The sequence below is a fragment of the Heteronotia binoei genome, chromosome 7 (assembly GCF_032191835.1).
Source record: "Heteronotia binoei isolate CCM8104 ecotype False Entrance Well chromosome 7, APGP_CSIRO_Hbin_v1, whole genome shotgun sequence".
NCBI classification, from domain to species: Eukaryota; Metazoa; Chordata; class Lepidosauria; order Squamata; family Gekkonidae; genus Heteronotia; species Heteronotia binoei.
In genome coordinates, this window is record NC_083229.1 from 112,961,818 (window position 1) to 112,975,131 (window position 13,314).

Here is a 13,314-nt window from a genome sequence, read left to right on the forward strand (position 1 = left end):
AACCAGCAGCTTGGGAAATGAATTTAATGTTGAAGTTGCTTTCTTTCTACCTCTCCTCCCTCCCCCAATCTATATACCTACCTTCCTTCCTTCCTTCCTTCCTTCCTTCCTTCCTTCCTTCTTTCCTTCCTTCCTTCCTTCCCTTCCCCCCTCCAACATTTGAAATCCATGTCTTGGGGCTCTCAAACATCTGACATTTATTCTCTGTGGTTCTTAGCTTAAGCAAGTTCGGCCACCCCTGTCCTAGTCCAACGCTCTAGCCCCGACCCAGTGCTGGCATTGAGTTTAAATTTGTGTTTTGATCGGGATTTGCATTTCAAAGCTGGAGTGACAAGCTGGAGGGTTGGCAACCTCCTGGTGGCAGTGTAAGAGCACAAAGCTTATGGGCAACGACTGCAAAATTGTATAAACTTATAAACAATAAATGAAAAGTTATCAAAAATCCACAATTTTGTATGCACATATAGTTGCAAATTCACAATGCTGACCCAAACCAAAAACAGCCACTTCATAATGCCGCTCCACTTTCAAATTGTGCCTTTCTCTGTGATTTAAAGAGCAGTCGCTCTATTTCTTCTTATTTGCTTACGTGGAGCCTACAGTGCCTGGATGAAAATTTCTTTGTCGGATGATAACATATGGTACAAATGTCCCAAAGTTGGAAACCCAGCACAACGGTGAACCGGTAAACAGTCCGTTTCCCAGAATGCTTCGTCAGGCACAAACGTGATATTGGGACTAACTAGTTGATACAATCACAATTGCTGTCACGTTCTCAGGGTGCAGGTAGGCAGGAGTCCAAAGCCAGTCCAAGGTCAAAGTCCAGGAAGTTAAGCAGGGGCCAAGTCACCAAAGCAAAATCGCAAACCAGAATCAGAAGTCAGTGTCCAAAAGCCAAAGGGTCAGGGTGCCAAGGAATTCAAGCAGGTCAGGGTCTGGAATCAGGAAGGAGCATGGATGCATGCCAGAGAATCAACTTGTTGCTTCCACGAGGTTACCAGGTCCTGGGTGGAAGTTATATAGGAGCCTCAATCAGCCTGCTTCCTGGGTAGCAGTGACTCTGCTAGAACTCAGGGCTGAGAGATCTGAAGCATCGGCATGCCTCATGTCTTTGCTCTGAAAGTTCTTTCCAGAGCCTGCTTCGAACTCTTGAGATGAGAGGGGGAGAGCTTGGAGGAGATTGATTGTCAGCAACCGGCACTGGTGCCTGGAATGTGAGGAGAGTGCTTGATGGGCCAGCTGCTGGTTGTTCGGCTAACGAACTGGCTGGCATTCTCTTCCAAGTCTGTTAACCCTTCCAGCTCCCCCTCGTTAGGGCTCGTGACACTTGCTCTTCGAGTCAAGCATGCAATGCTGATGTCTCCGAATGCTCCTGGTGGCACCTGAAGATCTCCCGCTATTACAGTTGATCTCAGTCAGGGCCGGTGCGTGGAAGTAGGCAAAATAGGCAGTCGCCTAGGGCACTACCTGGCCTAAGAGGCACCACTGGGTGCCCCCTCCCTGATGCATGACTCTGGCTCCTGACCGCTGTCACCTTGTCCTCTCCCATCACCAAGCTGCCCTCAACAAAGCCATGCCCCCCCTCTCCCCGACGTGTGACTTGGCCTCCCACCTCATCCTATCCTGCCACCCTCCTTCCTAACATGGCCGGTAAGCACTTATTCTCACAATTTTTTTATAACATCACATTTTTTAAAAAAATATATTAAAATTAAAAATCCGTAAATTAAAAATGTTAAAAGTTTCAAGTCTGGCGCTCTTCAATTTCCCTATGTTTGTTTAATAATGGGCGGTGGGGGGTGGCGCTAGTGCGTGATTCGACTAGGGCGCCAGAAAGCCTAGCACCAGCCCTAATCTCAGTACAACCCAGATCAGTTCCCCTGGAGAAAAGCCGCTGCATTAGAGGGTGGACTCGATGTGTTATGCCCCATTGAGGCCCCTCCTCAGGCTTCACACCCCCCCCCCCCCAATTTTCCAAGTATTTTCCAACCCAGAGCTGGAAACCCTAAATGGACAAGCTACTATTTTAAAATAATTCCCAACATCTTCAAATCACAATGAGACGAATGGGAAACACAGTCAGTATAGAGTCATTTCGTATCCTGCTGAATAGCTGCCGTCAGGACTTCTTTGCTAACTGTTTCCTAAGAGGAAAACACAGCAGTTCCATCGCTGTAGCTTCCACCTAGAAATAAAGTGTGTTGGGCAACAGCAGCGCATGTTGAGTTGAGCTTTTTTTTGTGAATAAATATTTCCTATTATTAGGGAGAGAGCTGTGAGTTTGTTTGGTTGTCACCACCCACCATCCAGCTGACACCCTGCCTCGTCAGCCATTCTGGGACATTGTTTCCAGAGAAGATTTCCGCTCGCGAAGGATCACAAAGCTTTGACCTAAGTTCTCTGCCAGGTTTTTAGACCAGGATTCTAGCTGTTTTGTCTCTGAGCAAACCCACTAACATTGGTGGGAGTTGGGGGTAGGCTTGCCCACAGGTTGTTTTGTAGAAAAATAGGTGGTGGAGCTCATTAGCATAACTAATTAGCATATGCCACCACCCCCTGCACCAGCCAAAAGCAACCCAATGCAAGAAAGGAGAGCCCTGGGCAAGCGAGGCCTTCTTGGGCTGGCTAGAGATCCAGCCAGCCCAAGCAGGCCTTGCTCACCTGGGGCTCTCCTTGGCCGCTCTCCCCCTCACAGTCAAAAGGCCAGCAAGCCACCCACCACCCAAAATCACATAAGAAGTGGAGAAAGAGTGTGACGGGGGCTTCTCCGGTGTTAATGAGGGCTGCAGGGTGTGTGGCAAAGCTCCTCGTGGCTGACTGGCTGCTCTCTCTCTTAATCCAGGGATTGTTATACAGATACACGTACTATACAACGGACAAGGTAGGTAGGTGGGAAGGAGGGGGGGGCATCAGAAAGGTTCAGGATCTGTGAGCTCCTGCTAAATTCAAGGCCTGGGCTTGCCAGATTCGGTTGGAGAATTCTTGGAGATTTTGGGGTGGGGCCTGGAGAGGTCAGGGACCTCAGTGGGGTACTATGCCACAGAGTCCACCCTCCAAAGCTTCCAGGCTCTCCAGGGGAACTGATCTCTGTAGACTGGAGATTACCTGTAATTCCAAGGGCTCCCACCTGGAGGCCGCCATCCCTACCAGTAACCAAAGGGCTGTACCCCAATGTTCTTCCTGTATGATCACTCCATTGTGGATATAATTTTCATATAATGTTTTCTACCGTGTAGGCAGGCATATCTGCTGAAATTACTCCAAAAAATGCACCTGTTGAGGTAAACATCTATGTGAAAGACTGTCTCTCAAACAGTATTGTTGGCATCGTAGCACAGGTGAGACAACGATCATTTTACCTTTTATTGCTTTGAAAAATGTCACATGACCTCTTTACACCAAACAAGCTCAATGTGATTCGTATGTTTGTAAATGAACCCTGCATAGATAGGGCGGGGTGGAAGCTTTTCAAGAAAACCTCCTATAGCAAAGCAGCATAGAAAAGATCAAGGCACCTGCAGCACCTTAAAGACTAACCACATTTATAGTAGGGGAGGAGCTTATGTATATGCAGCTGATACCACTCTCATGGCAGAAAGTGAGGAGGACCTAAAGAACCTCTTGTTGAGAGTGAAAGAGGAAAGCACAGAAGTAGGCTTGAAACTCAACATCAAAAAAACTAAGATCTTGGCATCCGGCTCCATCACACCGTGGCAAATAGGAAGGGGAAGATATGGAAGTAGTGACAGACTTCACATTTCTGGGATCCAAGATCACTGCAGATGGTGACTGTAGCCATGAAATTAAAAGACGTTTGCTCCTTGGGAGGACAGCTATGGAGAACCTGGGCAGTATAATAAAAAGTAGAGACATCACCCTGCCAACAAAAGTCCGTATAGTCAAAGCAATGGTATTCCCAGTAGTAATGTATGGCTGTGAGTGCTGGACTATAAGGAAGGCCGAGTGCAGAAGAATAAATGCTTTTGAGCTGTAGTGCTGGAGAAGAATCTTGAGAGTCCCTTGGACTGCAAGAAGGTCCAATCAGTCAGTCCTAAGGGAAATCAACCCAGACTGTTCCCTGGAAGGTCAGATGCTGAAGCTGAAGCTCAAATACTTTGGCCACCAAATGAGAAGGGAGCACTCACTGGAGAAGCTCCTGATGCTGGGAAAGACAGACGGCAAAAGAAGAAGGGGACGGCAAAAGATGAGATGGCTGGACAGCATTACTGATGTAACAAACACAAATTTGAGCAGACTTCGGAGGATGGTGGAAGACAGGAGGGCTTGGAGTGACTTTGTCCATGGAGTCACAAAGAGTCAGACTCGACTGTGCGACTGAACAACAAAGGAGCTTTCATGCTGCAGGGCTTGTAAAACTGAACTTTTTAAACAGGCCTACAACAATTAGGCGAAAAGGCTGCCACTTTTATGCCGCTGGGCAATACCACCAGAAGGACCACCAACAGATAAATGGAAGGCTAGTACGATCTGAGCTGCCTACGCTTTTACATTCTGTATAGCACCAATACTTTGCTTTAAATTGTAATGTCTTATTGTGTTATTCTGATTGTTAGCTGCCCTGAGTCTGTTTGGAATGGGCGGGATATAAATTGTAAGTAAATAAAATAAATAAAATGCCAGCACCCTGCGAGAGGCATACTCACACATGCCCTAGTGAGCAGTGACTCGCAAAAGCACATGCGCTGCCAAAATTTTTGATAGTTGTTAAGGCGCTACTGGACTCTTGCTCTTTTCTACAGCGACAGACAAACACTCATGGCCTTCTTTCTAGCAGGAATTCCTTTGCATATTAGGCCACACAACCTGCTGATGCAACCAATCCTCCTGCAGCTTGCAGGGTTCTTCGTACAGGGCCTACTGTAAGCTCTTGGAGGATTGGCTACATCGGGGTGTGTGGCCTAATATGCAAAGGAGTTCCTGCTACAAAAAAACCCCCATGTGAAACACTATCTCCAAAGGAGCACAGAAAGAGACTTTCTGAATTAAACAGCACATCTTCCTCCTTTGACTCTGAGGTCTCCCATAAAGTGGGCTGTTTTTCTTACTAGCAGGGCTAGTTCTGGCTGGCTTGGCATCAGGGGAAGTGGCCTAATATGCAAATGAGTTCCTGCTGGGCTTTTTCTACAAAAAAGCCCTGGGTGGATGTCAGGGGATGTGGCCCAATATGTAAATGAGTTCCTGCTGGGCTTTTTCTACACCACCACCCCCGCTTACTAGTAAGCAATGTACAAGCCAATTCTGTATCAGGAACACATATCTTGTTACATAGAGCAGATCTATTCATAATTCCACTTCAGGCATTTCTAAGTTTTTTTACACAGCAATCCTTAGAAAATCAGCTCAGAATCGTAACAGAAAGCTGTGGGCGCCAGCACCAATGAGCCACATGTTCTTATTAACATCTTTTGCACGTCAAGGCTTGACAACTTAGGCGACGTGTGGAAAGACTGTCCTAATGGCTGCCATCTATTTATAGGAGCTTACTGGTGTAATGTGCTCACAAGCAAAGAAATAATTGAATGAGCTCTTCGAATGCATGCTACCTTTCATGGACCAGTTATTCAGTTTATTTCACACACTTCAGTAAGAATGGTTGAGAAACTTCAAGCAGCTAAAACTCTCCAGTCATTGGGGGTTGTAGAAAGTGCTGTCAAGTCAAAGCTGACTTGTGGTGACCCTGTAAGAGATTTCAAGGCAACAGATGTTCAGAGGTGGTTTGCCATTGATGACGATGATGATATTGGATTTATATCCTGCCCTCCACCTCGAATCTCAGAGTGGCTTACAATCTCCTTTTTCTTCCTACCCCACAACAGACACCCTGTGATGTGGGTGGGGCTGAGGGGGCTCTCACAGCAGCTGCCTTTTCAAGGACAACCTCTGCCAGAGCTGTGGCTGACCCAAGGCCATTCCAGCAGGTGCAAGTGGAGGAGTGGGGACTCAAACCCTGTTCTCCCAGACAAGAGTCCATGCACTTAACCATTACACCAAACTGGCTCTTGTCTTCTCTGGTCATCACCTATCCAAATACTAACCAGGAAAGACCCTGCTTAGCTTCCAGGACCTCACAGAGAGGGAGACAACAGATGCTTTTGGAGGATAATCTCTCTGGCTCTGTACCCCACCGGGCTCCCTGTCCTCCCCAGGCTCCATCCTCAAACCACCAGAAGCTTCTCAACCTATATCTGGCAACCCAATGCCCCCATCCCCTGCCAGAGTCCAGAGGAGACCTGGCAACTCTAGGCTGGTCCACCCACCCCCTTGCAAGATCGGCAAGGAAAGATGAGGTGAGGCAGAGGGGTGGTGCCTGGCTGAGCCTGATATGCAAATGAGTTCCTGCTGGGCTTTTTCTACCTAACTGCAGGCTTCAGATTCAGCAGGAGCTCACAGGAGCACAGCTCCTGAACCTTTCTGAGGGTTCTCCTTCTTCCTCCTCACCTACTTTGTCCATTGAATAGTAGGTGCAGCTGCATAACAATCCCTGGATTAGGAGAGCGGGCAGCCAGGCAGTCACCAGGAGCTTTGCCACACCCCCAGCAGCCCTCATTAATCCCTGAAGAAGCCCACACCACCCTTTCTCCATTTCTTATGTGATTTTGGGTGGCGGGTGGCTTGCTGGCCTTTTGGCGGTGGGGAGGGGTGGGGTAGCCCAGGAGAACCCCAGGCGAATGAGGCCTGCTTGAGCTGGCTGGATCTCTAGCCATCCCAAGCAGGCCTCGCTCGCCTGGGGCTCTCCTTTCTTGCATCAGGTTGCTTTTGGCTGGGGGGATGGCATATGCTAATGAGTCATGCTAATGAGCTCTGCCACCTATTTTCCTGCAAAATGTCCCTTGCCTAAATGAGATGAGGCAAAGCAAAGGATAGAGCCCTTCCTGGACAAGACAGAGAGCAGTGCCCAGCCAAGCCCTGTGTGAGGTAAAGGAGAGGGCAACCCTTAGCTGAGCCCCAGGCAAGGTGGAGGGCAGAGTCCAGCAATACCCGGCTCAGCCCCTTGTGAAATGAGTGTGGCAGTGCCATGGGCAAGGAAAGCAGCAGCAGGCTGCTTTGAGAGAAGAAGAAGAAGATGATATTGGATTTATATCCCGCCCTCCACTCCGAAGAGTCTCAGAGCGGCTCACAATCTCCTTTTCCTTCCTCCCCCACAACAGACACCCTGTGAGGTGGGTGGGGCTGGAGAGGGCTCTCACAGCAGCTGCCTTTTCAAGGACAACCTCTGCCAGAGCTATGGCTAACCCAAGGCCATGCTAGCAGGTGCAAGTGGAGGAGTGGAGAATGAAACCCGGTTCTCCCAGATAAGAGTCCGCACACGTAACCACTACACCAAACTGGCTCACCAAATTTTCAGTATAGCATCTAGTGCCTCTCCCCAAGATACCCCCCAAGTTTTAAAAAGATTGGACCAGGGGGTCCAATTCTATGAGCCCCAAAAGAAGGTGCCCCTATCCTTCATGATTTCCTAAGGAAGGAAGGAAATGAAACGGTGTGCCATCCCTTTAAATGTGATGGCCAGAACTCCCTATGGAGTTCAATTATGCTTGTCACAGCCTTGATCTTGACTCTACCCCTAATGTCTCCTGGCTCCACCCCCAAAGTCCCCAGATATTTCTTGAATTGGACTTGGCAACCCTAATTAGGCTTCAGCTTAATGGTTCTCCTCCAGGCACCTGTACAGACCCATCCTGACTCAGCTGTCAAGGAGAAGTAGAGCTGCAGATTGGTGGTGCTTACTCCTAATCTCTTGATGACCGATACTGGAGGTTTCATACAGATGTTAAACAGCCTAGGGGGACAAGAAGGTTCCCCATGGGGCTAGGGTTGCCAGATCCTCTCTGACCACCAGTAAGGGGGTGTGTGTGTAGAATTGCCAGATTCAGGTTGGGAAACTCCCAGTCATTTGGGGATGGAGGCTTCAGTGCCATAACCTCCAAAGCATCCATTTTCTCCAGGGGAACTGAATCTGGAGACAAGCTGTCAGAGCTCATTTTGTAGCAGGAGCTCCTTTGCATGTTAGGCCACACCCTCCTGATGTAGCCAATCCTCCTGGAGCTTACAGTTGGCCCTGTAATAAGAGCCCTGTAAGCTCTTGGAGGATTGACTACATTAGGGGTGTGTGGCCTGATATGCAAAGGAGCTCCTGCTACAAAATGAGCCTTGGCTGTAATTCCAGGGGATTCCCTAGTTCTACCTGGAGATTGGTATTCCTAGACCAGTCCTTGAGTGCATATCATTTGAATGGGTGATTCTGGATCACTGGCTTCTAAGGAACCTCATGGTCCAACCTCATGGGTGGAATTGGAAGGTATGGGGAGGGGTGTAGGATGCCTCTACTCCTTCCTTTCCAGTCACAGGTGGCTTGATGGTGCCCAAAGTTTGCTGTTGGTAAGACTGAGAAAAATCCCCTACAGCCATCTTTCCCCTCTTGTAACAAATATAGCAACGTTTTCCAGAGCCACCTTCCATGTCGCTGAAAAAAGCTCCCTTTAAGGTGTTGTTGGTATTATGTCTTCACTGGGAACCACGCTGTGCTTTCAAATGTTCCACTAGTCAATCAACCTCTATATCAACCTCAAACATCTGAAAGAGAATCAACAGCCTAATTTACTCAGTTATTTAGCAGTGCCCTGTTGCTACAACACAGGTAGTAGGAAGAGAGAACAGAGTACCAAGCTTTTAATTAGAATTACTTACAAAACCCCTCTATCATAACACATCACTGCACAAGGAAATGTACAATATACAATTCAATCTCTTTTTAAAATAATAGGATTCAGGGTATGGTACAAGCCAATAATCAGGTAAATAATTTACTTTCTGAGGAGAATTTAATTGCAGTGAGGTAAATCTGCCTTTGAAAAAAGAGTCGTCCATAACTATCATGCAGAAAAGGTTATTGACTGCATGGGTTCATTGGTTAAATAACAAATAGGTGGAAGGGTCTATTTAAAAGTTTGATGTGAGTTGCTTTAAGGGTTAAGGTCTCCACAACAGACCTGCCTTCTCAAGTGAGGTGGTGGCTACAACTTCTCAGTGGTAGCCACCTGGAGCAAATCCAGAGCCAAGCAGAACTTTCCCGCCACCTTCCTTGCCTTGTAGTCTCAGTAGTTCCTCCTAATACTAGATGCATACCAGCTGCAGGCCAAAATGAAACAAGATATGGTTAGTGCATCATCATAGAGAGACATTCTTTCCTTCTAGAGTAATATTTAGACCAGGGGTGGCCAAACTGTGACTCAGGAGCCACATGTGGCTCTTTTGCACATATTGTGTGGGCTCCCCCCGCCCGTTTTCCCCCTGCTTGCAGCCCTCCCAGCCTGCATGTGCAGCCAGCATCAGCCAGCTTGGAGAAGGCATTTCTCTCTTTAAATTGCTTTTCCAAGCCAAGTCAGCCAGCAGCTTGGAGAAGGCATTTAAAGTTAAAGTTGCTTTCTTTCCACCTCTCTCTCCCATCCCTCCCCATTTGCCTGCCTGCCTGCTTGCCTTCCTTCCTTTCTCAAACATCTCATGTTTATTCTATATGGCTCTTTTAAAGTAGGGATGATTCTGAATATCTCTTCTTTCTTTTTTGCTCAACTCAAAAATTCCTGAGAGGTAGAGATGAGACTTGGCATCCTTAAGAGCTACACAAGTCCTGGTTTAGATATCATCTGAGACTCGACCTTATATAGCCCTGAACAGTCTCAGCTCCTTTTAGAGTTGCCAACTTCCAGGTAGGGCCTAGAGATCTCTGTCATGGGTCAGTCTGAAATCAGCACAAAATCCTCAGGGGAAGAGGACTCCTCAGAAGAAGGGGAGTCATGCATGGCTGGCTCTGAGTCAGCAGCAGCAGCAGCTAGCAAACAGGGTAATGAGCTGCAGGCTAACCAAGACTCACAATCAACAGCTGATCCAGAGCCACCACCCAGCCCTTATGTAGCTGTCAAGTCCCTTAATTACTGCCTGTTATTTACTGCCTGTGTCTGGTGTGTGTACCTGAAAGAATGTGTAGGTAGAATCCAAAGCTAAGCTACTGTGCCTTCTTCAAAGTCAGGCATTCTGTGATGACAACTCCTGATCATGCTTTCTTTGTGTGACCTTGGACTGGCTTTGTGATGACCTTTGAACCTCCTGACTATGCTGTCTAGGATATCCCTTCTGGTAATGATCCTCTGGCTTGAACAGTTTCTGGGACTGAACTCTACACTTTGGTTGAACACCTGAATGGACTTCTGGAGCTGAACTCTGCATTTTGGGTGAGTACCTGAATGTGTCCGGTTTGCCTGCCTGCACCTGCTACGTGACAGTCTCTGGGGATTAGAAATTATCTCTGCACAACAGACATCAGTTCCCCTGGAGAAAATGGCTGCTTTGGAGAGTGGACTCTATAGTATTATATACAGCTGAGGTCCCTCCCTTCCCCCAGGCACCATGGCCAAAATTCCCAGGAATTTCCCAACTCAGAGCTAGCAACCCTAGCTCCTAACCAGTTTGGTGTAGTGGTTAAGCGCACAGATTCTTATCTGGGGGACCCGGGTTTGATTCCCCACTCCTCCACTTGCAGCTGCTGGAATGGCCTTGGGTCAGCCATAGCTCTCACAGAGCTGTCCTTGAAAGAGAGGCTTCTGTCAGAGATCTCTCAGCCCCACCCATCTCACAGAGTTTGTGTTGTGGGGGAGGAAGGAAAGGAGATTGTGAGCTGCTCTGAGATTCAGAATGAAGGGCAAGGTATAAATCCAGTATCATCATCATCTGAAAATATTTAAGTCAAAATAGTTCAGATTCTTACTGAATCTTCCCAGCTAATATCATTTTTGAAGGGCTTCAGTTCAGATTGAGACCTGTGATCCCTAGGCAATTATCCCAGTCAAACCCACCCCACACCCATGCTATATTTTAACATTTAAAATTAAGAAAGATTGATAATCTGTCTTCTTAATGGTTACTATAATCTCAGAGTAGCTGGTTTCAACTGATCAAACTGTATCAGAGGGTTGAGTTGACCTGTCTTCTCACTTCCTCAAAGGCCCAGTCCAATTTAGAAGAAGAAGAGATTGGATTTATATATAGAGCTGCAGTATTGCAGTCCAAGCTCTGCTCACGACCTGAGTTCGATCCTGGCAGAAGCTGGGTTCAGGTAGCTGGCTTGAGGTTGACTCAGCCTTCCATCCTTCCGAAGTCGGTAAAATGAGTACCCAGCTTGCTGGGGGTGGGGAGTGTAGATGACTGGGGAAGGCAATGGCAAGCCACCCCATAAAAAGTCTGCTATGAAAACGTTGTGAAAGCAACGTCACCCCAGAGTCAGAAATGACTGGTGCTTGCACAGGGGACTACTTTTACCTTTTTTTCACTACCCGAAGGAGTCTCAGAGCAGTTTAGAATCTCCTTTCCCTTTCCCTCCCTGCAACAGACACCCTGTGAGGTAGATGGGGCAGAGAGAGCTCTCCCAGAACTGCTCTTGAGCAGAACAGCTCTGAGAGCGTTATGACTGCCCCAAGGTCCCTCCAGCAGTTGCATGCGGAAGAGTGGGGAATCAAATTTGGTTCTCCCAGATTAGAGTCTGCACACTTAATCACTGCACCAAACTGGATCGGGAGGGGGGCGGACCTAAGAGAAATCTAATCACAGGTCTCCCAGCATCTTATCCCTTTCCCTCCTGATAACTGGCCTACCTCATTGACTTTGCAAAGACTGCTGACTGGATGTATATGAAATAATAATATGTACTGGATATCGCGCTGTTAGAAAAATAAGACAAGTACTATAAGAAGGCAAAGGATGCCCTATGAAGCCAATTTATCTGCAGGTAAGTCTCAATGAAAGCTGTTTTCCACAAACACAATCAGATTCAAGTCTGCTGTTTATTATTAGTTCTCCTTTTTCCTTCTTCGTATGTAGCTTATGAGTCATCCTTGTTTGCTGCCTCAGATTACAGCCGTCACTTGTAAATTGGATCATTGTTGTCACCTGAGGCCCACACAGTAACGCTCCATTCATCATCTCTCGAGCTTCCATCTCAATGTACAACTTTTTTTTGCTTTGCCATAATTAGTACCTCTCTGCCCCAATCTCCAAAAGGAACTGCAATAGGCCTCTGTTGTATCGATTTCCAGCCTGTATCTTTCCACTTTCTGTCAAGCAGTGGACTATTCGTTGGACATATTCCCTCAGAAGCAGGGCTGGATTAACAATTAGGCCAAGTAGGCACTGGCCTGTGGGCCCCCATACCTTTAGGGGCCCTGGAGCAGCTTTCCCCCTGTTTCCCCCCTGCTTGCAGCCCTCCCAGCCTGCATGTGCAGCCAGCATCTGAGCCACTCTTTGCCCACCTTGCCTGGTATGGCTGCTGCTGGTGGCATCACCACGTTTGCTTCTCTCTGCCTCTCCCCCGCAGTTTTGTCATAGGGGTTTTTGAGAAGATGCCTGCTGGCTGTAGCAGGGGATGCAGGAGGTGGGGCAGACGCTCGGAGATAATTTGCAAGGGGGGGCCCTGAGATTTTGACTGCCTAAAGGCCTCCACAGGGTTTAACTCAGCCCTGCTTAGAACTGTCCTGGCATCTGCCGAACGGGATCCATTGTTAAGTCTTTATATGCCCTGCATAGGGTTGCCAAGTCCGATTCAAGAAATATCTGGGGACTTTGGGGGCAGAGCCAGGAGACTCTGGGGGTGGAGCCAGGAGACATTGGGGGAGGAGCCAGGAACAAGGGTGTGACAAGCATAATTGAACTCCAAAGGGAGTTCTGGCCATCACATTTCGAGGGACTGAACACTATTTAACTGCCTTCCTTCCACAGGAAATAATGAAGGATAGGGATACCTTCTTTTGGGGCTCATAGAATTGGATCTCCTTGTCCAATCTTTTTGAAACTTGGAGGGTATTTTGGGGAGAGGCACCAGATGCTATGCTGCAAATTTGGGGCCTCTACCTCAGAAAATAGCACCCCAGATACCTGCGGATCCATTCTCCATTGTTTCCTATGGGAATATATCTACATAGGGAATAACAGAGTTCCCAGCAGATATTTCCCTCCCCTACCCCTGCTTTCTGATGACCCTGAAGCGGGGGGAGGGCCTCCAAACCGGGGGATCCCCTGCTCCCACCTGGGGATTGGCAACCCTAGCCCTGCACCAGTGGCAGGCCCTGGTAGATGCTGGAGATAGTGTTTCGCTTTGGTGACTTAAATTTTTTTTAATCTGTTATGAACTGTATTTATTTGTACTGTTATTTGACAGTTGTGACCTGCCCTAAGCTCACTGGTGCGGAGGGAGGGATATAAATCCCATGATAAATAAATAAATCAAGATCTGCCCAGGGGTCATTT

General features: G+C 47.8%; 1 protein-coding gene across 1 annotated transcript in view; it reads left to right on the forward strand.

Annotated features, from left to right (window-relative positions):
* The window catches only part of PHACTR1 (phosphatase and actin regulator 1), a 635,410-nt gene that overhangs the window by 153,871 nt on the left and 468,225 nt on the right, over positions 1 to 13,314 (forward strand). The window contains exons 2-3 of the mRNA XM_060244218.1: positions 3,237 to 3,338; positions 10,143 to 10,250. The gene's annotated coding sequence lies outside the window, so the exon portion shown is untranslated. The remainder of the gene's footprint in view (positions 1 to 3,236; positions 3,339 to 10,142; positions 10,251 to 13,314) is intronic.